At 36.3% G+C, this 22,587-nt stretch overlaps 1 protein-coding gene across 2 annotated transcripts in view; it reads left to right on the top strand.

The window, feature by feature from the left end:
• The window catches only part of Kcnd2 (potassium voltage-gated channel subfamily D member 2), a 553,215-nt gene that overhangs the window by 353,509 nt on the left and 177,119 nt on the right, over positions 1-22,587 (top strand). The window lies entirely within an intron of this gene.

The raw sequence follows: 22,587 nt of genomic DNA, 5'->3' as shown, positions 1-22,587 counted from the left end.
AGAAGACCACCAGAACACAATTCTAAGTTTCTTATTGTTATTGCTCTTATTTCCTCGTACCTACATGTCAGATGACTAAACTGAAAACCTGATGTCCTTGGCTTCCTTATTTTCCATGCTTAGAGAAGCAGAGGCCCGTGATGGATACACTGTGTCAAACTTCCTGTCACAACAACAACTACTTTTGGCTCAAAAAAATTAAAACACATTTCACTGATTGCATAAACAATGTGCACAGGGCATATGTTCAAAACTTATTTCCTGCATTAATCAGAAGGTAATAAATAAGTAGGTGCACAGATTCTGATTTTTGATTGGAGAGTAGATTCTCTATTTTCACTATTATGAAATCAGTCTGGAGATGTATGGGTTTTCCATCATGCCATATACATTTGTGTTTGATTTATTACTTACACAAATGTTTTATGCATACTTCAGTCAATAAGTTGTCCTATTAAATGAGTCATGTTGTGATGATTTGTTATAGTTTAATAGTTTAGGTATGTGTGAACATGATCTCAATAAACATTCTATTAAAATTCTTTGAAATGAATACTAAGGATGTGTACACTAATAATTGCATACACAGATGTACATACACATACACATAAACTAGATCTTTTCTACTTTAAAATCTTATTGTCCTTTAGATTTATAACATTTTTACATGTTTAACATGAAATGTTTAGAAATTTCAGTAAGATACTATTCTAGTTAATTCTATTGCTGTGATAAAAACACAGATCAAAACTAATTTGGGGAGGAAGAGTTTATTTGGATTACAGCACAATCCATCATCAAGGGAAGTCAAGGCAGGAACTTGGGGGAGAAATCTGGAGCATAGTCCATGGAGGAATGCTGTTTACTGGCTTTCTCCTCTGTGCTCAGCCTGCTTTTTTATAGAACACAGGATCACCTGCCCACAGTGGCCTTACCCACAGTGGACTGTACCCTCCCACATTACTCAACAATCAAGAATATACCACACAGACATTGCCAAAGGTCAGTCCAATGGCAGAAATTCCTCTACTGAGGTTCCCTCCACCCCTGTGTGTCAAGTTGACAACAGAATTTATCCAACACAATATGAGTTATTAGTTACAATATTAGAATCCGTTAACTATTATGAGTTCTTCAAACAAACTATTCAGTGTGGAATATTATGAAATTTTTTTCCTCATTTATATTTCTTTAAACTCATTTGTTAAAAGCTCTACCAAAGCAGCAAAATTTGAGTGTTATTATTTCCCACAGCACTTAAATTTACATAAGCACAAAATAACTACACGTCAGTCAAGTTTTAATGCTTTGCAGTCCATTTTCTTATTCCATTTGTTTTATATTACACATTAGCATTCAGAAGGCAGATGAAGTTTTAAAATGCACATTGGAAACTAGCAAATGACTATTGTCCTCAAGCTTTGACTAAAATGTTGAAAGTCTCTGCTAGAAATGCAGAAAGAAACAAATTTTCCAGCTGGGTCCATCTGAAGTCCCCATAGCACTGCAGACTGAATTGAGGCCTCATTCCAGGACAAATATTCTACTAGTTTGCATGATCTCCTTAAACTTAGTTGAAAACTACTGTTTCCTACATGACTAAAGCAGCTTTCCTCTAGTAGTCAGGAGAGCCTAAAGACACTTCAAAACAAGCGAAGGAAAAGGGGTGGAAAATGCAATCTGACTGGCCATTAATTCATTTCAAAAGTCTTTTTAGGTTGGAGAGAAAACTCAGTTGGTAAAGTGCTCACCACAGAAGCCATGAGGAACTAAGTTCACTCCCCTGAAATCATATAAAGAGTCAAGTATGGAGACACACACCTGTAATCCCAGGCCAGTGGAGGCAGAGACCAGCAGATAACTGGGGCTCCCTTGCCATGTGGCCTGCCCTATGAGGCAAATTTCAGGTCTGTGAGAGAGCCTGTCCACCTCCAAACAAAGGTGAATTACATCTGAGGAAGAAACATCCCAGTTTGACCTCTGATCTCGTATGTACAAATACACATGCAAATATACCATTATACACATGTGCACCTGCACACATATGCACAATGCAAACAATGAATAAACAAACAATGAAATCAATTGTATGTTTTTAATATTTTATTTATTATTTTTATTTTATTTGTATGAGTGTATTGTCCACATGTATGTAAGTTAACCTCTGTGGTGCAGTGCCCACAGAGATCAGAAAAGGACACCAGATCCCCCTGGAACTGGAGTTATGAGAGGTTGTTAGCCACCATGTGGGTGTTGGGATTCAAACCCAGGTCCTTTGCAAGAGCAGCCAGTGCTCTTAATCACTAAGCATTGTCTTCAACCAACTTTTTATATTTTTAAGTGCAACCAATCTTGTGAATTTGTAAAATATAAAAGCATTCATTGCCAGCTGGAGAGATGGCTTAGCAGTTAAGATCCCTTGCTCTTCCAGATGCCATGAGTTTGAGTCCCAGCAACCATGTCTGTTGGCTCACAACTCCCTGTAACTTCAATTCCTGGGGATCCCTTATGCCTCTGGCCTCTTCTACTACCTACCCTTACATGCTCATACCTCCACACAGACACACATCTATACACACAACTAAAAATACAAAAAAAAAAAAAAACTTTAAAGCATACATTGTAAATATCCCTGTCACAAAAATAAGAGGCATATGTCTATCAGATAAAGTCACGAGATGCAACTTTAATATATAGTCTAGCAAGGTCTCAGACTCTGCGCAAAACTCCAATTTTATAACTGCCTACTTTTTTGAATTACAGTCAAGAAGTTATCCTGAAATTTAATCCAGAAAAGAAAATTAAGAAACCTGTAAAAAAAAAAAAATCCACTCTTACTTTCTCTCTATCATTCTTGTCTTTAAAATACTTAAATTCAGGCCGGGCATGGTGGCGCATGCCTTTAATCCCAGCACTTGGGAGGCAGAGGCAGGTAGATCTTTGTGAGTTCGAGGCCAGCCTGGTCTACATAGTGAGTTCCAGGACAGCTGGGACTACAAGGAGACCCTGTCTCAAAAAAACAAAGAACAACAAAAAAACAAAAACAAAAATAAAAAAAAATTAAATTCAGAGCTGGGCACGGTAGTGCATGCTTTTAATCCCAGCACACTGATATGGGAATCTCCATGAGGTCTACATAGGAACTGCAGGAAGATTCTGTCAAAAAGAGAGAGAGAGAGAGAGAGAGAGAGAGAGAGAGAGAGAGGAAGACAGAACAGAAAACCTTAAATAACCTTAAATTCAGATATTACAACATAACTTAACACTTAAATTCCTGCACTAGTGTAAGTAACTTAAAAGAAGGTTAATTTAAAAATCTTTTTAAAACCAGATAAATTGACTCTAGGAAAATTTAAGTTTAAAATCCTTGGCATTTTCTTGTTCTTTCCCAAGATAAATTTCTGAACCATTGAATTAGTTTAGAATTCAATCAAAGTGACATTGTTGACAGTTGCATATAATGCAGTTAAACACATTCAGTTCTCAAAGCTGAAGGACTGCCTTTAATGAATTCCAAAATGGATTGATTTGGGTTATATACTAACCCAAGATAGTTTGGACTCAATCACTGTCAAGTATCTTGAACTATTCAATGAATAGAAATTCTTGTCAACAGTCCTCCTTCACATACAGTACCTGAAAGACAATTGAAAAAGCAGTGACAATCGTTATGAAGGAATGAATGAAAGCAGAGCTGACAGTATATGGGCCTTGATGCTTCTGTTTACAAGATCTAATAAAAGAGAGCTGTGAATTTAAAGGAACCTCAACTTTTAGCAAGTGTTAAAAGGCCACTGCAGCAAAGCATGAAGTACCAAGCAATGGATGTACTTTAATCAAAACTTCTAGAATGATGATTCTTCTCAAACTTTGATAACTTAGCTGCACTTCTAAATCATTTCTGAAGCCAAAATGTTAAGTGTCGTTTCCTAGATTGAATTTACTACTTTCAACTGAGATAATGGGACTTTTTCTACTTCCTAGTTAGTTCTAAAGTGCAGTTGGGTTCAAACACCCCTCTTGGCTGTTCTCTCACCAATACCCCTTTTCTGTGTCATTCATTAAATTGCCTTTTACAACAAAACAAATAGCTATTGCTTAACTCCTGGGAGAAATACATGTGAAGGGTTTTGAAACTGTTTTCTTCCCTTGTTAAAAAAAACAAAAAACAAAAACAAACCTGTGATACAGGGACTGGAGAGATAGTTTCAGCAGTTAAGAATACTGACTGCTTATGCCAAGGACCCGGTTTAGGTTCTTAGCACCCACACAGCACCCAGACATCTGTATCTTCAGTTCCAGGGACTCTGTAGCCCTCTTCTGGCCTCTGGGATTGTACACACAGGTGCACTTGCATATATTCAGGCAAAACATCACACTCATAAAATAATTTTTTATTGTGATGCTTGTTATGAGACTGACATTTCACCCTTACAAAATGGTAGAAGATAAATAAATAAATGAATGAATAAATAAATATATGATTACTCATAGAATCTCCTTCCAAAATAATTCTGGCAACCCAAAAATCTGTACATATGGCTGCAGATTACCCAGAAGTAATTTGTTTAAGTAGCTAGTCTGTCTTAGAAGAATATGTTATTATTTAGCCCAAATTCTTCCCTAGCTGTGCTTGGCCAGACCAGAAGTCAGCTAGTCACTGTAGCGTCAGTGTACAGACAGCAGTACCGCTAACTCACATGTCCTTGGAAGAGTCTTTCTATCTCTGTACCGCATCTTTCTCAAATAAAATAAATGTGTTTGACAGGCCCGATCCTAAGGTTCTTGAAAATTCTCAGATCATAAGCATTTTTCTTTTCATAAGTTAGAAATTTTCCTTTCGTTGATATATACATCTATAAAAATACGTTGTTCTGATGCAAAACTTAGATTGTGTTAGCGTTTCGCTTCCTAATTCCCTCATGGTTTTATGAGATAGCTCATTTTGAAAGTGCCAGGCACACTGTGGAAAATAGAAAAATTGATAAAGTCAGTAATCATGTTGACTCATCACCATTGTTTGGCAAGATTCTCTTCCAGTAATTTTTCAAAGTTCCTAGATTTTGTCCATATACATATACACAAAGGGCAATGCTAAAATAATAATGTTTACTATAACAATTTTTTATAATAACGTCAATGCATGGCTGACAGTAAACACCACAATCATATTACATGCAATGAAATATTTCATTGGATTGAAATTTTCTTTTAATTGTTATAACAATTTTTTTCAGTAGTATCCAATACTATCCAAAATTTTAATGGTTGTAAAATATTCTTCTTTACAAATGTAAAGCCCCTTTCATACACAGATTTAGGCTTCTTTCAGTATTTTTTCATTTCATGAATAATATTATGAGAAACAACTTTATATGCACCTTTTGTTACTTTTAAATATTTTTTAGATACTATAGAAATGAGAATTTGAAGGCTATAAACATTTTGAAACTTATTATCTGTATTTCCAAACTAGACTGTGGGGAAGTCCAAGATCTCACTAATATGGAATACTTTTATTCGTATAAGCAAGTATAGAATTTGTTTCTAAATCTGTTTTCTTTTGTGCATTCTTTCAAGAAACTATATTCTTCATTCCTAGGTGAAAATCGAAATGAGAAAAGAACCTACAGATAACAGTCTGGCAAAGACTGATGTGGTTATTGTAGAATCTTTCATTATGAGAAAATAAAATATCATGGGTCCTTATGGACATATAAACCTAAAATAAGATTTTATATGCTAGCAATGAGATGAGGCTAGGGAAATGGCTCAGTGCTAAAGAGCACTTGCTGCTCTTGCAAAGGACCAGGGTTCAGTTCCCAGCACCCACATGGTGGCTCACAACTATTTGTAACTCCAGTTTCAGGAGACCCAGTGCCTTCTTCTGACCCCTGCTGGCACCAGGCATGCATGTGGTGCACATACATGCAGACAAAAAAACAAATACACAAAAAATAAAAATATGTTTTAACATTAGCAATGGGAGATTTTAAATATCTAACTTTAAGTTTTTAGAGAAAAGTGTATGATTAATCTGAGAAGACAAAAGAACAATAATAGCACAGAGAGAGAAGGTCGTTTTTATTTTTCCCTTTGCGTTTCTATGATTTTTATTCATAACTTATTATGAATAGGTCAATAGTGAAATATGTCTTTCCAGGATCATGTATCACATTCCAGTTCCCTTATGTGTCTTTCTCACGCCTGCAAGGGTAACAAAGAAACTCTGCTTGCCACCATTTCAGCTGGTCAAGAGAAACTAGGTTAGCTATTCCATTCTGTATTCTAGTGACCATAACAACAAAAGTTTAGGATTTTTAAGAAAAATTAATATGGGGCTGGAGAGACGGCTCAGTGGTTAAGAACACTGGTGGTTGTCCTTGCAGAAGACCCAGGTTCCAATCCCAGCACCCACATGGCAGCTAATCCATGTAGCTGTCGGTAACAGTAACTGTCAGTAACTCCAATCCCAGGGGATCTGACAGCCTCTTCTGACCTTGGGCATGACACGGGTGTACTTACCTACATTCAAGCAATACATGCATACAAATAAAATTAAAAATAAATAAACAAAATTTTTAAAAAAGAGAAAAATTAATATGTTTTCAGAAAACTTCTTCCCACACAGCAGTGAAATTTGTAACTGATTGTATCTTTAAAGGAAGGTGGCCTCCCAAATTTCATATCATCCTAGGACTGCCTCATGAGACTAAATTCAACCAGTCCCTACTTTGCATTATTTTCTATCTTCAATAAGGTGATTTACAAAATGTCTCATTTTAAATGATTAAAAACTGTTCAAAATTTGCTAGAAGTGGAGATGTCAATACAGAGACTTTCCCTGGGGATGTAACTCAATAGTAGGGCCCTTGCATAGAACATACAAGGTCCTAGATTCCCTCCCCAGTACTGATTGAAAAAAAGAGACTCTCAAAGATGACAGACTAAGAAGGAGAGCTGAGTGGTAGAGTGCTTACCTACCATGCACAAGGCTCTAGGTTCAATCTCCAGTTCCAGAAAAATAATTTCCAAAAATAAACAGAGTATATATTTCTAATTTTACCTCAAGTTGAAGAAAGAACATTTATTTAGCCGTAATGTATCACAAATAGTCAAAAGAAAGTAGTATAAAATTGGACAAAGTTCTTCTTGCTAAATATGGTATGGCAACAACATAACAGTTAAAGCATTGCTAGAATTCTGGAGGGGACCAACAGGGACTACAAGCCACCATAACCTGCAATGGTTTCTGTTTCCTAAGGCTGATCATGGTGGTTCCATTTCTAATAATGGTAAGCTTGAGATAACCCAGAGTACCCTTGAGTATATCCATGTCCATGTATAACATTACATATGAAAATCCCAGAGAGATACAACTGATCTTTAATCAATCACATTTTTTTCACTTAGGAATGACTTTATCCAACTTCACACAGGCAAACATAATGGGAGATAAAACAGGAAATGATAGTCACAGTTTCTTTTCTTCCTCTACACATTATTTCACTATCCTCCTTGTTTCTTCTTCCCATTCCCCAACAACCAGCAGTGCCGGCCTAAAATACAGCAGAGTCCATCATTCAGAATGTGAGCATTGCATCGGGTAAATGATAATTATTCAGAAAGTTCCACATTTTTTACAAATACTTGCCCTGTTCCAAATGTCTAATGTTTCATCTTGATTCTTGAACACATTTACAATTCATTTTATCTTAGAATATAATATGTATTGTGTTCATAAGAAAAATACATATTATTTAACATTTTATTTTCTATGAGAATATCACACAGTATATTTTGATCCTATTCACATCCTTCCCACATCTCCAGCCCTACCTTACTAACTCTCCCAACTTCATGTCCTCTGTTATTAAGAAAACTATATTTTCGTTTTATATTACAATATTCCATTTCCGTATCTGACACATTAGTTTAATATCTTATGTTTTCTGCTTTGTAGTATGCAAGCAGAAACTATAAAATAATACCCATAACTTCACTGTGTGTGTTCTCCTTTTTTATCAACCTCAGCAAGTAGTGTGTTAGTTTAGTGCTAAAAATCACTAAAAGACATGCTTAATGACTATTTTGTCAGGATAGTTGAGAATGGATTCCAAAATTCAGTAGAAAGAGAAGTATAAACAACTTTTGTTACTTTTCAATACCAAGAATTCATATAAGAAATGAATTGCATAGTCAGGATAGAAAGTCCATCTCTAATCCTATTTTCATGTGCCTTATCTCCTACCAAGGAGTAAAATATAACTCTTGATGAATGTCTAATTAGATTCCAAAAAGACAAGCTATAACATTAATGAGCAAAAAATAATAATTCAGTTTCTCACCCTTGTAAGAGGCGCTATCCTCTACCTACATCTTTCCCCTACAGAAGAGAAAATGTGCTTTGTAGTTTTATCACTCTGTTTAAATAAAGATTAGGAAAGATTAGCAGGCAGCATGTTATTTGCCTAGAATCCAAAATTGGTAGATTTAACAGTCTATCAAAGTACAAAAGAAAAAGATTTTTAAAAGCCCTTGATCATAATATTTAAGAATGTTTTACATCACTCTTCATCTAAAAAGTACAGTATAATTGCTTCTGACCTTTTCTCAGATTATTTGTCCGTAGGCTTTTAGAGCCCCCAATTCCTCAGCAATCCTCATTGACTCTCTAAGGTCAAAAGATGCCTTCATCACATTTTTTAAATGATATAACCCTTACTTTTCTACCTGGTTCCTCTTCCATTCTTCCCCCCTCTAGTATACCTAAACAAGATTTATGGTCTGAGTTAGGGATATTTTGTGTTTGTTGTTGTTGCTTTTGTTTGCCTGTTAGGCACTCTCCTGATTATCAATGTTCTGCCCTTAAGCTTCTCTCCTTATGCAAAGCAGTTTTAAGAACAAAATGGTGATCTGGTCATTTCAATCATGTGTATCTTCCTTCATCCTGCTGCATTGTCTAGGATAACACTCCCTCCCCCTCGCTATTGACTGTAAAACACAAGGTCTTGTGTCTCCTCTAAGCACCCTAACTCCTCCTTCTCTGACTCTCTTGTTAGGATCTCTGTTTTACAATTCCTTAAAGAGGCCTTTTCCCTCCAGGAGATGAACCAAGGCAATTAAATATTGTTAAAATACATAATCAGATAAGTGCATCGTTTCTCCTGATACCATCAGTTAACTTCTACCTTATTCTTGAATTCTCTATAGCCTGTATAAGTTTTATTGAATTTTAGCAATTTTCACAAAATATAGTTTGATGGTATTTAGATCCCTTCCAATTTCTGTACTCCCCCCACTGGCCCCACCCACATATATATGTGTGTGTATGTGTGTGTGTGTGTGTGTGTGTGTGTCTATATATATATAAAGAGAGAGAGAGACAGAGACAGAGAGAGAGAGAGTCTGATCTGTGTCTGTCAATGTCCTTCAGTGTGGGGCCATCTACCAGGTCCACCAAGAGTCCCATTTCTCTAAGAGTCTGTCTTTCCTCCTCCCAGAAGCCATGATTCATAGGTACCTTTCTATAATTTCCTTTGCTTATAATGAAGTCTTTCACCTTACCTCTTTTCAGGGCTCTGTGTGTTTATTTGCACATGTCTTCTTTTCCCAGTTCCAGTGTCAGTTTCTGGAAGAACATGTTGTGATGCATATTCTATATTTTCAGCATACCCTGTAGTCCTGGCAGAATTTCTTCATCATCTTTCATGTGACACAGAGACTTGAAATCAGGATGATAAATGATAAGTGCTCAGTCACCGTTGGGTCATGCATAGGAAATATACTCTAACTTTCTCTTCACTACTTGGGAGTCATACTCTGACCAACATGCCTGCTGTTCAAGGTCTCCACATGCATCACTATTTTCTCTAATTCTTGGTAACTGTTTTCATTGGCATCCCAAATGTGAATTCCAATATATGATGTTCTTCTTAATAAGTTTCTTACTATTTATATCATTATTCAGTTTTTTAAATTGAACTACAAATTATTTATTTGAATTGTGTGAGTTTGTATCTATATGTGAGTATGTATGTGTGTGTGTATGTGTGTGTATGTGTGTGTATACAAACATGTGCATTACATACTATATTACTTTAGTAGGGCTACCATAGCAGAGTACCACAATCTGGTATGTTCCAAACATCAGAAACCCATTTTCTCAGAGTTCTGGTCAAAATCTAGAACACTGCTACATCAAAATGTCAGTAGAATTGTTGTCTTCTAAAACCTCACTCACTGGCTTGTAGATGGCCTACTTCTCCAAACGTGTTTGCACGACCCTCCCTCTGCACATATATATTCCCTTCTAATAAGGACACCACCACAATGGATTAGGCCCATGCCAAAGTCCAGTTTTTACTAAGTCACCTTGGTAAGGACCTTTTGATAGTTACATTGAGGTTAGAACTTTTGAATATATAAATTTTGGGGAGACACAGTTTTACCATATGTACCATATGTTGAAGAAATTAAAGTAGAAAGTTGTGTTCAAACAAAAAGCTATAAAAAGCACAGACACTCTAGCTTAGTTAAAGGTCAAAAGGAAAGCAGATATACATAAAATTCAATCAGTTACCCAAACTAATATGTGCTGAACTTAGCTGGGAAAGTGTCAACTCTGGGACATCAGAAAAGACATAGAATTCAGTATTGTCATTTCAATAAGGAAAAGGCAGCAGCCAATGCATTCAGTGCAATTTCAAACAGTGTAAATCACATGAATTTTTATTCCCTAGAGAAATTCTCATAAAACTGAGGTAAATATCTGGAATGCACAATTGACAGAGACATATGGAGCACATGCTTTGCTAATATAAATAAGTTTTCTATCCTCTTTGGGGGCATAAGCTATTACCTCACTGCATATATGCTTCCCCAGAATGTATCTATGCAGATACATTCTCCCAAACCTGTCCCTAGACCAGGGTCATTTATTGATTTTGTTCAGTCATGTCTTGTACTGATCATTTGTAGTCTCACGTTCAGGTGGCTCTTTCAGCACACAGTAAAGCTCCCTTGCTGGTATCCCTGCTGTTATGTTTAGGTGACTTGTGTAGTAATTTTCCAACCCAGCTCTCTTAGCAGTAGGAGGAAAAAAAATTGTGCAGCTAAGATGGATTTTATGTTCAGTGCCACTCACAAACATCAGTGGAAAAAGTTGCATTCCTAAACAGAAACACTGAGGAATTAAGCTTCCTACAGGAAAAACTCTTGCCAGAAAATCCCACCCCGACTCTTCCTGAATCCCAGCACTTGGATTTCAGGCACACACACACCAAGTCTCCATACTTTTACATGGGTGTTGAGAATCTCATCTTAGATCCTCCCATGCCCTGACTTTCTTGTTGCAACAACCACTTTACCTAAGGAACCATCTCCCCAGTCAGACCTCCTTGAATCTTACAGAAGCATAAAAATGCAACCCTTACCAGTTCTAATCTTCTGTGGTAACGCTAAACACACGGTCCCGCTTTCTTCATTTTATCTGCTTCTTTTTCCACTTTGTTCAATGTACATGGAATCCCTATCTCACACACTTACACATATATTTCATCTGAAAACCAAACTGTTAGTAAAACCAAAAAATGAAAACTTTGCAATTGTGTGGGGTAGGTAAAAGGATACTTTTCTAATTCTCAAGAGTAATATTGAAAAGAAAGGCTAATGCACAGATAGAAAGTGAAGAGTACTAGAGGGAGACAGGGTTCTAGACAGTGAATGTTTCCACCTGAACACCCTTTCTAGAATGTCAACATTTCAGAATATTTGAGTCTATCTAGCAAAACTTGTTCAAACTTTAGGAATGCAGTAGACTAATCTAGTAACAATTATGTGTGTCTCCCTTCTTGGGAACTAAGCATGGTAGTTAGCATTGTTAATTCTTGCTTGTGCATATGAGAATGGATGCATAAAAACATGAAAGTACTTGGAAATACAGCAATATAAAAAAATACTTCTGTTAAACTTAATCACAAGGAAAGATGGATAAAAATCCTGGAGAATGGGAGAGGGATGACAGGTGAGAGAAGGTTAAGAAAACCATCTTTTGACAAAAGGGTTTCATGAGGTCTAAATTGAGATTCTTTAAATACATGAGAAAAAAAGAGCTGTGTAAGTTTGCACACTGGTAGGCTTGATTTCAGCACACAAGGTAAATAGAGGAGAGTGTATGGGAAAACAAGTCACGTTAGGACTTTGTAAAGAAAGCCAGATCTGTAATTTAAGTAGAAGAAAAGAATGGATTTATATGATAATTTCAATGGGTCATAAATCACACATTAGACTTCAAGGACAGAAAGGACAGAAAAATAATTAGATGGCAGGTGTCATCCATGTAAGTAGGATAAGAAGGAATTCCAGGAGGTAAGCCACAGAGATAAGGATCTGGACTAGAACACTAAAGACTAAACATGCATAATGACACATCTCAGTGCTCAGTTGTTTGAACCGGGGGCCTATACCAACAGCAATATTTAAAACCATTGGCAATGGATCTGAATTCTTTACGTGTTCATTTCTAGGACATTAGATGATCTTCCTTGGTGTCTATGAGCCACCACTGGCTATTCATTTAGTCCACATTAATGAGAATTCCTCAGGATTCACTGTGGAAAATTGGCAGCTTCTTAAGATTAAGCCTTTAACAGTCATACAGCCCAGTCCAACTCAGTCTATAAATTCTGAGCTCACTCTCATAATCCTTTCTTGAGAAAAATGCCAAAGGCTACTCTACTTGATTTCTCTATGAGTTTTCTTTCTTAAGTGGGGATTATGTGATCAGATACCTAAAGAGCTTAAGTACCATGCAATAGAATACATAATGGCTCTAAATATGTACACATGTATTAATACACATGCATAGAGTATAAGGAGCTACAGAAACATGGCAATAAACCCTACTATGAAAACCTGACTCATGCATTCCAAAATTAAACACTGCTGTCTTGGATGGGCTTTTTCATACTCTATTTTCTTCTATTTAAATAACAAAATTTTCATCACTGATTTTATAGTCCTTGGTGGTTGATCTTGTGAAAGAACAAAAATTAAAAACTAGAGCTTGATTTCACACCTAACATATACTAAAATCTTCATTTGTAACTTGTAAGGCAGCTTATTATTTCAAAATTGTTACAAATAGAACCCATACCCTGTTTGGATATGTATCAAATACTAGGCACAAAGGGTTTTCTGTCACTTTTAAGCATTTAAGTATCCTTTCATGCACAAAATCAGTCTGTACAACTATTGTGCATTTTGTAGACTGTCAAAGATCCAAAGATACATTATTAGAGAAGTGTGGCATTTTATTGCTAAGACTTTCACTGTTCTCTCAGTGGTTTCCTGACTTTCAGACAATATGTTTTTGTCTTCTTCTTTTTCTCATTTCCTACCCATGTAGCATTTTAAGTAGATGTTATAAATCTCTGCCAAAGGCACATTCATAGCCCTGCTTGAATGGTTTCATTTAGTCTAGGAGTGCCTTTACTTCTCAAGTTTCTTCAAGATCTTTATCAGGGTGAAACAACACTTTGTTTTCATTAAAGAATAAAAAGCATTTCCTAAAAAGCTTCCTTACATACTAAATATAGACTACTTCTTTGATTATTCTGAGGGAGGAGAGTAGATCCATTATTCTATCACATTATACATTAATTTTGAAATTCTATCTGAAAAATAGAGATTTTTTTAAGGGAAGGAGACACTGTGAATATAAATTTTTTAATACTTCTATGATTTCAGCCCTATAAATCAAACATTTCATGATACTTGAATGCTTTAAAAATATCCTGCGAAGGGAAAAGGGACATGGGTGCCTGTTTTGCAACTATAATGAAGCATGTTCTAAAAGACTAGCAGAGTCTGCTACGTTTTTCTATCATCTAGGATCTCTAATTCAGGCCATAAATGTTGCTGCAAAATGCATCAAATCCAGCAGAGAAATCTTGAATCAGGAATTCGAAAAGGGAAAAGTGGGCATAGAAATATTCCACAGATTCCAACCAAGTAAACAACAAGAGCACTAAAAGAGCATAAAGAATAGTTAAATACTATTCCTCTTGATCTTTTTCATCATCAGTAAGCATAGCGTATTCATGTGGCATGTAAGTGACTGGAGAATGCATCCCCTAACGATGTCCAGGATTTTGTTTTTCCAAGCAAATAGATTTCATCACAGAAATATCTTTTTTTGAAAACAGAACTCGTCTATAAGAGATAAGATGACCTTTCTCTCTCAACATTCCTTTTGTTACATCAATCACTTTGTTCTCTATGCTTTGTGATGAAAATCCCATTTTCAGCTTGATCAAAACTCCCACCTTCACAGTGGACAATTTTCATTCAGCATTGCACTACCCTTAAAATAATGGACACACCTTGTAATACAGCCCCTACTGTGTGCTGTTGCACTTATTCTTGTTAATTTAATTCTTTTCTTATTCAAAGAAATGGAAGGGTAATTTAGTAGCACTCACAGATTCTATGTAATTTATAGATGCCTCTTATAGATTATGTGGTAGACTTTAATGAGGCAATCTAAGTCTAGGAATTATGCTTAGATTCCACAATTATTTTGCAGATACTCTGCTTTAAAATTTTAGTTGTGTTTGCCATTCATGAGAATTAAAATATCAACCAGTAATACCCTTTCTTTCACTGAACTGTAAAAATGTCTGTTTTACTCTTGCATTGCTCTCCTCCCTGGACTGATGTTTGCATTTATAATTTGTGGAGGATGATTCTGTGGTCCTTATGTAATAAAAATTCACAGTATGTTTAATTAGACTATCGCCTAAGTAATGCAATTAGTGATGACCTTGGCTTTAAGTGCTTTTCCTATTGTCTGCATCACAGTCTAACAAATATGTGTAAGATCATTTAAAAGTATCTCACTCAGGAGGCAGAAGCAGGCAGATCTCTGTGAGTTCAAGGCCAGCCTGGTCTACATAGTGAGTTCCAGGACAACTGGGGCTACAGGGAGACCCTGTCTCAAAAAAGACCAAAAAAAGTATCTCATTGTAACTTTTATTGGTAAAAGTTAGTTTGGTAAATATACCAACTAAAATGCTATAAATGATGATTTTCATGGAGCATATGTGGTGATCACTGACTTCTGTTGCAGCCAGAAGTAATAGAAGAGGGTTATAACTTTGTAAATCCTTATTTGTATCAAGTATATTAAAAGGGAAATAATGCAGTGAAGCTCACACTGGCAGAAGAGACTGAGTTCTACTGCTAGGAGCAAAACTCCCTCTGAGTCTAGATTACTTCTGAGACACTTCAAAGATTTGTGTCTAGGACTCTTGGGCAAATACAATGAGCAGATATTGCCAAGTAGATTCTTCAAAACAGAATCTAGGGCCAGAACCCAGGAGACCCCCTCCCTCCTTTGGGTCCATAATCTTGAAAATAAATACAACAGAAAGCTGCTTGCAGAGAGCAGAGTGGAGCACCGTGCACCCGCTACTTACAGGGGAGGATGAACTTGGCTCTCTCTCACAGCTGCATCCACTCCCACCTCCGCCTGACATCTGCAGGATTGTAAAGAAACTACATTCAGTCACCAATTACAATGAAAACTTTAAAGGGGGTGGAGGAAGGAATGGTAAAATAGACCAGAACAGGAAGAGGACTGAATTCGCTTAACACCACTGCCTAATGTATATTTTTAAATTTGCCTCATCCAATTTCTTTAAATTTGGTACAGAATTATCCACCCACCTGTCTAACAGTATTTGGTTCAATAAATGCCTCACATACCAATGGCTTTGTGCTTCAAAACTTTAACTCTTGTTCTAAGTTTGAAAATATCAAATTATTCCATATCATATGGATGTGTGTTCTTAAAGAGCTAAGCAATAAAACATTAATTTCTAAACTACCCTCTTTTAGACAGCCTAGAAATCATTTTCTGAGCACACAAGTCAAAGCTGACATATTTCACCTTACTGTTAGGACGTGTACTCAGTGTTTGTTTTCAGAAAACTGAACTCAGATGTTTTGAGGGTTGTAGAATTGGTTCAATGGTAAAAGTGCTCATGGTTACACCACAGTTCAGATCTCCAGCACTGGAGGAACAGAAAAGTAGATCCCAGGGTCTCCCTGGCCAGTTGGTCTAGTCAATTAGTGAGTACGAATCACACTGAGAGACCCTGACCCAAAAAAAATGGAGACCAATAGAAGGGGGTGTCTGATACTAACTTCGGGCCTCCCTGTGTACACACACATGAGAACTCACTTGTACACACAGATACATAAAACACACACATACACATGCACACATGCATGCACGCATGCACACATGCACATACACACACACAAAAAAAACACCAGCGGGAGTCAGAGAATCTTCATGTTTCTCAGGTTGCAATGTAAGTCATCACAAATAATAAAAACTAGCATTATAAACATGTGATAGAATAAATCTGTACTGGATTTGATAAATTATGATATGAGATACATATTTGAGTATTCATGGGATAAGAAGAAATAAAGATTTAAGTCTTAAAATTAAAATCTTTTCTGCATGTTCCAAAATGTACTTTTAGTAGACAATATAATACACATGAATCTATTGAAGAATTTGGTAGAGTGTTTTGTAAAGGAAAGTATAGGTATTTTTTAAAATTAGACTGGAGAACATTTGACAGCCCATTTACTACAAACCTTGGCTATATCAAGGGCACATGCAGAGACCTACTAAAATCTTCTCCAGCTCACCAACCCACAAATCCTCAAATGCCAGGACAAGGCAGCAAGCTGCAAAGGAAATTTAATAATTGCTGTGTTTTGAATTTTATGTTCATTTTTAATATATAAAATGTGTCTTTCATGAGCTCAGTTTATTTTAAAATAATTTATTCTCTAGAACACCTACTGACTTTTTTTAAAGTACAGAACTAAAAGCTTCCTTCTAAGTGAATTCTTTTAATTAAGTTCTCATGTCTGGGCACAGACCTGGGGTGAATTACCTCACCTCATGAAGTTTTAGTTCACTCCTATGCAGAGTGGGAGTAATGACAGTCTTAGCATCTTAACACGGAGTGAGACATGGGTGGGAACATGTTGCTATTCAATAAGCGGTTGTTTTCATTACTAGCGTCATTTTATACACATCTAGTCAGAGACTCATAAAGGTCATTCCATAGCAGAATTTCTTAATTTTGTGTACATGTATGAGGTCATATGTGTAGAGCTTTGTGTGTGGGCACATAAACATGTGTACATGTATGAGGTCATGTGTGTAAAGCTTTGTGTGTGGGTACGTAAACATGTACATGTTGAGGCTAGGGGTTGATGGCAGGTGACTTCCTCAACTGATCTCTACCTTATTTGTTGAGACACAGTTTCTAACTAAACCTAGAGGTCACCAAATCAGCTATGCTCACTGGCCAGCAGGGAACAGGTATTCACCTGCCTCTGCCTCCCCAGAACTAGAATTATCACTGTGTCTGACTAATTATTTTACTATGACTGCTAGGAATCCAACTCAGGTCCTCCCTGATCATGCGGCAAGCACTTTACTAACTAAGCTACTTCACCAGACCTTTTAATTTTATAAAGGTCCTCAACTGCTCCCTCTTTACATGGATGACATCTTGCTAATATCATCAATTAAGACACACCTTCTTACCAAGGATTCCATCCTTCAAATCCTTCTAATTATGCTTACCAAAAGCCTGTTTGTGGTGAACAATATTAATGAGGTGTCACAAGCATCATTCATTTATTGGAGGGATACTAGGCAAAGGAATGTACTTCTGGAAGTAAAAATGCCACAAGATTCTGAATTTTTAGACTTCTTTATTGAATGTATTGCACAGTAATGTATGTCTATATTTTTAGAGGGAGAAATTCCAATCACAGCTTTCTTCTGACTGTAAAAAGATTATGTAGTCCCAAAGCCAATTTTATGAGATCATCTATGCATTCTAATTTATTCCTGAACCAATCCAGGCCCTACCAAAATTATATATATGAACTGCACTGGATTTTTTTTTCATACATTTTTAACCAAATTACATGCTAGTGCTTTGGCATTGTCAGCAAGTTTCAAGTGCATTTATTATACAGATCAGTGTCTTGGACAACTTTCACAATAGTCTTATAGAGTCTTGGTAAGAGAAATTTTACTTATGTTTTAATTTCAAGAAGAGTTCTAAAGTGATGTTTATCTTATGAAGCAGTGAATACTATATCCTAGGGCTCTCAGAAAATCAACTAAACTTTCACATTAAACTTCTGAATTGATATTTTTGACTATAATACCATCATGTTGTAACTATCAAAATTTTTCTTTGGAAAAGATAATAAATGAATAGCCCTTCTCCAGTACGGTACCACCCAGGTCCAGTGTTTTTCCATAATTATAGGTCTCAGCTTTTCACCTACACTGTTAGAATTATAAGTGAAGGTCTTCCATGTTAGTTTGAAGAATACTTAAATAAATTGGAGACTTCAGGTTAAAAGAACATGTATTCCCTCTAGGCCCCTGAAACTCACTCATCACCCTTTTTTCTCCCATCTGGTTCCTCCTTCCCTCCCTAGTCACAGTGCCCCCATTATCCCCACCCTCCCCTCAATACCTCTGGACTCCCACCACTTTTTCTCTCCTGACTTCCCTCCTTCCTCCACACCTGAATGAATAGGACTCAGCATGTATGGCAGAGTACATAGGGCTCAGCGCGCGAGGGTGGGTGGGAGGAATAGACGGAGGCATGACTGGGGAAGGGGGTCTGGATTTGAGTGGGAAATGTTGTATGAAATTTAAAAAGCTCAATAAAAATGTTAAAAATTTACATGCATTATGAAAAATATACTTTTCATGCCTTGAAATATTATGAATTAGCTATCATTCACTGAATATCCTACTTAATAAAAGAATGGATTGGCCTACAGAGGCAATGTGATTCAGTGAGAGCAACCCACTCTTGGAGTTACCAGACTGATTCTAGCCCAAGCTCTCAGAGCAGGTAGAATTTTATTTTCTTCACAAATAGAAGGGAAAACACAAAACTTGGTTTAGGTAAATAAAATGATACAATGGAAAACATATACAGAAACAGAAACTGTTGATATAACTTGTTTTTACAGTACATTTACAAAACTACCTTGCTTAATATAGAATCATAACCACAGTCAAACCTGTACTTTGAACCTGTGGTTAAAGGGCTCTTAAGCAATACAAATGTGTTCAGACCTTATTCATTCCCCCTTCACCACTGATATGATCCTGGCAATTTTCTGAGCCTGTCTCTCCCTCTGTTTTCCCACAGGGTTGTTGAGAGCAATAAGTGAGATAATGCAAATAAACTCCTTGGGGCAGTAAGTCTTAGATATTGTTGTTAACATTAAATCAGTTGCATTGTCCTTAAAGGTAATAGGCATTACAAAAGGGAATCATCAGATAACTAAAATACATATATATGTCATGTATGAATGGTTTCATAGAAGAGCAACTGGTGGCTGATATGATATTATACACAATAATTAATGAGATTCTAGGCACTGGTTAAAATTTAATTGAAAAATATTTTCATTTACAAATTGCTTCTCACCATAGCCTAATCACCCAGTTTTAGGCTGCAGTGGTAAATGCAGTGGAGAGCCTTAAGGAGGCAGCTGGTAGTGTGATTGTTCTGTCCAGTATGTTTAGTCACCAAGCACATAATCCGGCTACACACAACAACTCCAACCACACAGGGTCCTGTGACAGCAGAGGCATGGATCCTTTCATGCATAAAGAAACACACAGAGTGGAATGCTCTAGGAATCTATCATGTGGTGATGCTGTGAGTTTGGAAATGCAGACAGTATCTTTGTCTCTTCTCATCATGCTTCAGGATGCAGACCACAGCCTTGTTTACACATTTCTTAATTTCGCATTTAATATGGTGGGAAACAAGCACATAGCTAGTGAAGACAGGGAGTTTTAGAGTAATTCTGCCTAATAAAATAAGTTCATTTAGATATAAAGGGAATGAGGATGCTTACTAGGAGATATTGGAAATTTCTTCACTAGGATTTATTTTGTTATAAATCTATTTTGTGGAAATACTTAATATTACAAAAGGGAGAAAAAATGCCCAATGGAATTGCAAACATAATCTTCATAAATATTCTTGATACTCATATTTTCTGGTACAGCAGAGAGATAACGGGTGTCAAAAATCAGTGAGGAATATCAAATATTAAAATCAAATAGGTTTTGTTAAAATATTCATAGAAAAGTGGCCAAGTCAAATACCAGCAAAATAATTTGATGTCATAAATACAAATGCAAAATTATTTCAAAGTACTTTGGGTGCACATTCTGTTTAGTTTAGCTAAGCACAAAAACAAAATTAAAGAAAATCCCTACCAATTAAATATTCCTCCCCAGGCAGGAACTGGAGCTGAAATAACAGGCAGCTGAACCAATCACATTCTAATTTTTCTCTTCATTGTTTTCATGAAGTGCTTGATTTGGGATAGAACAGCCTCCTGGTTGATTTACCAAATAGAACTGACTTCAAAACTCACATTCAAGGAGCTAAATTGCTCTACCAGTGAAAGTCCATAAGCATTGTCTCTATATATTTTAGAAAGGAATATCTCTACATCCTTCCAAATACAGACTGTCACTTCCTTCTGGTATCAAGTCCAAGCCAAACAACTGGCTGTGTCAGGAAAACTATCTTCCCAACAGCCAGGTTTAAAAAACTCATCCAAACAAATTTGTCAGGAAGAGTTTTCCCCACCATGGGTCTTCCTATAGACATACATTTATTGGGAGTTTGTTAAATTACAGACATGCATATATACAGACATACAAAAGCAATAGATGAACAGATGTAACCATAACATTATCCATCCAAAGTGCTAACATGCCCCCATAGAGATCAGATGTTGCTTCAAGGATCCCTTTCCATTGGAGGGGGGACATATATTTTGCCTCATCCTAGTTATTTCTCAATAATAGAAAGAGAACATTTTCTCACATGTTGCTAATGCTGAAAAATCTTACTGGGAAGTTCCACTGACTACCGCATTTGCCTGTTGCCCATGGATGTTGCCACCTCTCCAACTCCACCCTCCACCAGCATTGCCAGATTTGGCACTCTTCTCTGTGACACACGGGAGCATTAATCTAGAATAAACAAAGAGATGAAAAGGCAGAGCTTTGGGGATTATATTACATAAGTTCATATAACCCACAAATTGCAAACTTCATTGATTTTCATGATCTTAATGTAAACCACTTTGTTTCCAGCTCCATCCATTTATCTAAAATTTTCATAATCTTATTTTTTACATCTGAATAGTGTTACATTGTTTAAAAGAGAATGATGGATTATGAATAGTGTTTTCCATGATATGATAAGTACATCCAAAAGACATATAAATATTATTTTAGGTTGAAATTTGTTTAAGCTTTGCATAACTGTCAATCGTGAGCCCGACAAATACACATGTATTTTACAAATAATTAATTCTTATTAGAATTAGAACCAGAAATTGCTTTTTCTGAAATGGAATCCAAATCTATGCTGGTAATTGTTTTAACCACATAAAATTAAATTTTTAAGTGCTACTTATTCAATTTGAAAGAATACATTTTTAATCATGACTTATTGTAAAACTGATATAGAAGGAAACAAACCTGTGGACTGTGAAGATCTAGGGTCAACATGGAAACTGAGTAAGGAAACCATAAGTAGTATCTGTAGAAGAAAAAGGATTTGTCTGAAAAAATAAATGTATCATGTTAAACAAAAACACAGATAATGATCCCAACTCCAACCAACAAAGTGTGAAGATCTCTAAATCTGAAATCTATATTTTGAGTAAATGCCTCAACAGAAAAAAACACAAACTAAAACATAGCAGACTAGATTTAATTTCTAGGCAGATGGGACAATGCCAGTATCTCTGTTGGTTTTTTACCTTATCTAACAGTCATAGACCTGGTGGCTTAAACAGCAAATATTTATTTCTCACAGTTCTGGAGGCAGAAATCCAAGATCAGGATGCCAGCATCATGGGTTTTAGTCCTCTCAGGACTGCCAACATGTTCTTGTATCTTTGCACTATGAATGAACACTAGTAAGCTCTCTGGACTGCCAACTTTTTCTTGGATCTTTGCACTGTGAATTAACACTAGTATGCTCTCTGGTGTCACTTGTCTCATTTATGAAGGATCCTTACTCAAGGTCAAACTTAATCCCCAATAGCCCCTTTTCCCAATCCCTGTACATGAGAAGTTGCAATTTCATCACATAAGTCTGAAGGGAGGCAATGTTTAGCCATAACACACAGCACATGAGTGGCATGTGGAAGTCATAGAAGGCTATGGAAGATCACAGCCTTTTCCTACCTGTGTTCAAGCACCTACTACTCTGCTCCAAACTGAGCAAGACAGCTACGGACATCCTTAAGCATTCAGTGTATTGAAGGTTGATTTGTCAGAGCACAGCAGAGAAAGAGAGAGAGAGAGAGAGAGAGAGAGAGAGAGAACCTAAACAGTCTCTAGTGTAACATTCTCATTTCCATTCTAATAAACTCATATGGAAATGAGTACTTCAAGAGAATTCTTCATGT

The sequence above is a fragment of the Nannospalax galili genome, unplaced genomic scaffold (genome assembly GCF_000622305.1).
Source record: "Nannospalax galili isolate Female #2095 unplaced genomic scaffold, S.galili_v1.0 scaffold413, whole genome shotgun sequence".
Taxonomy (NCBI): Eukaryota; Metazoa; Chordata; class Mammalia; order Rodentia; family Spalacidae; genus Nannospalax; species Nannospalax galili.
Note: the sequence above shows the minus strand (reverse complement) of the source record. Positions and strands in the feature narration are given on the sequence as shown.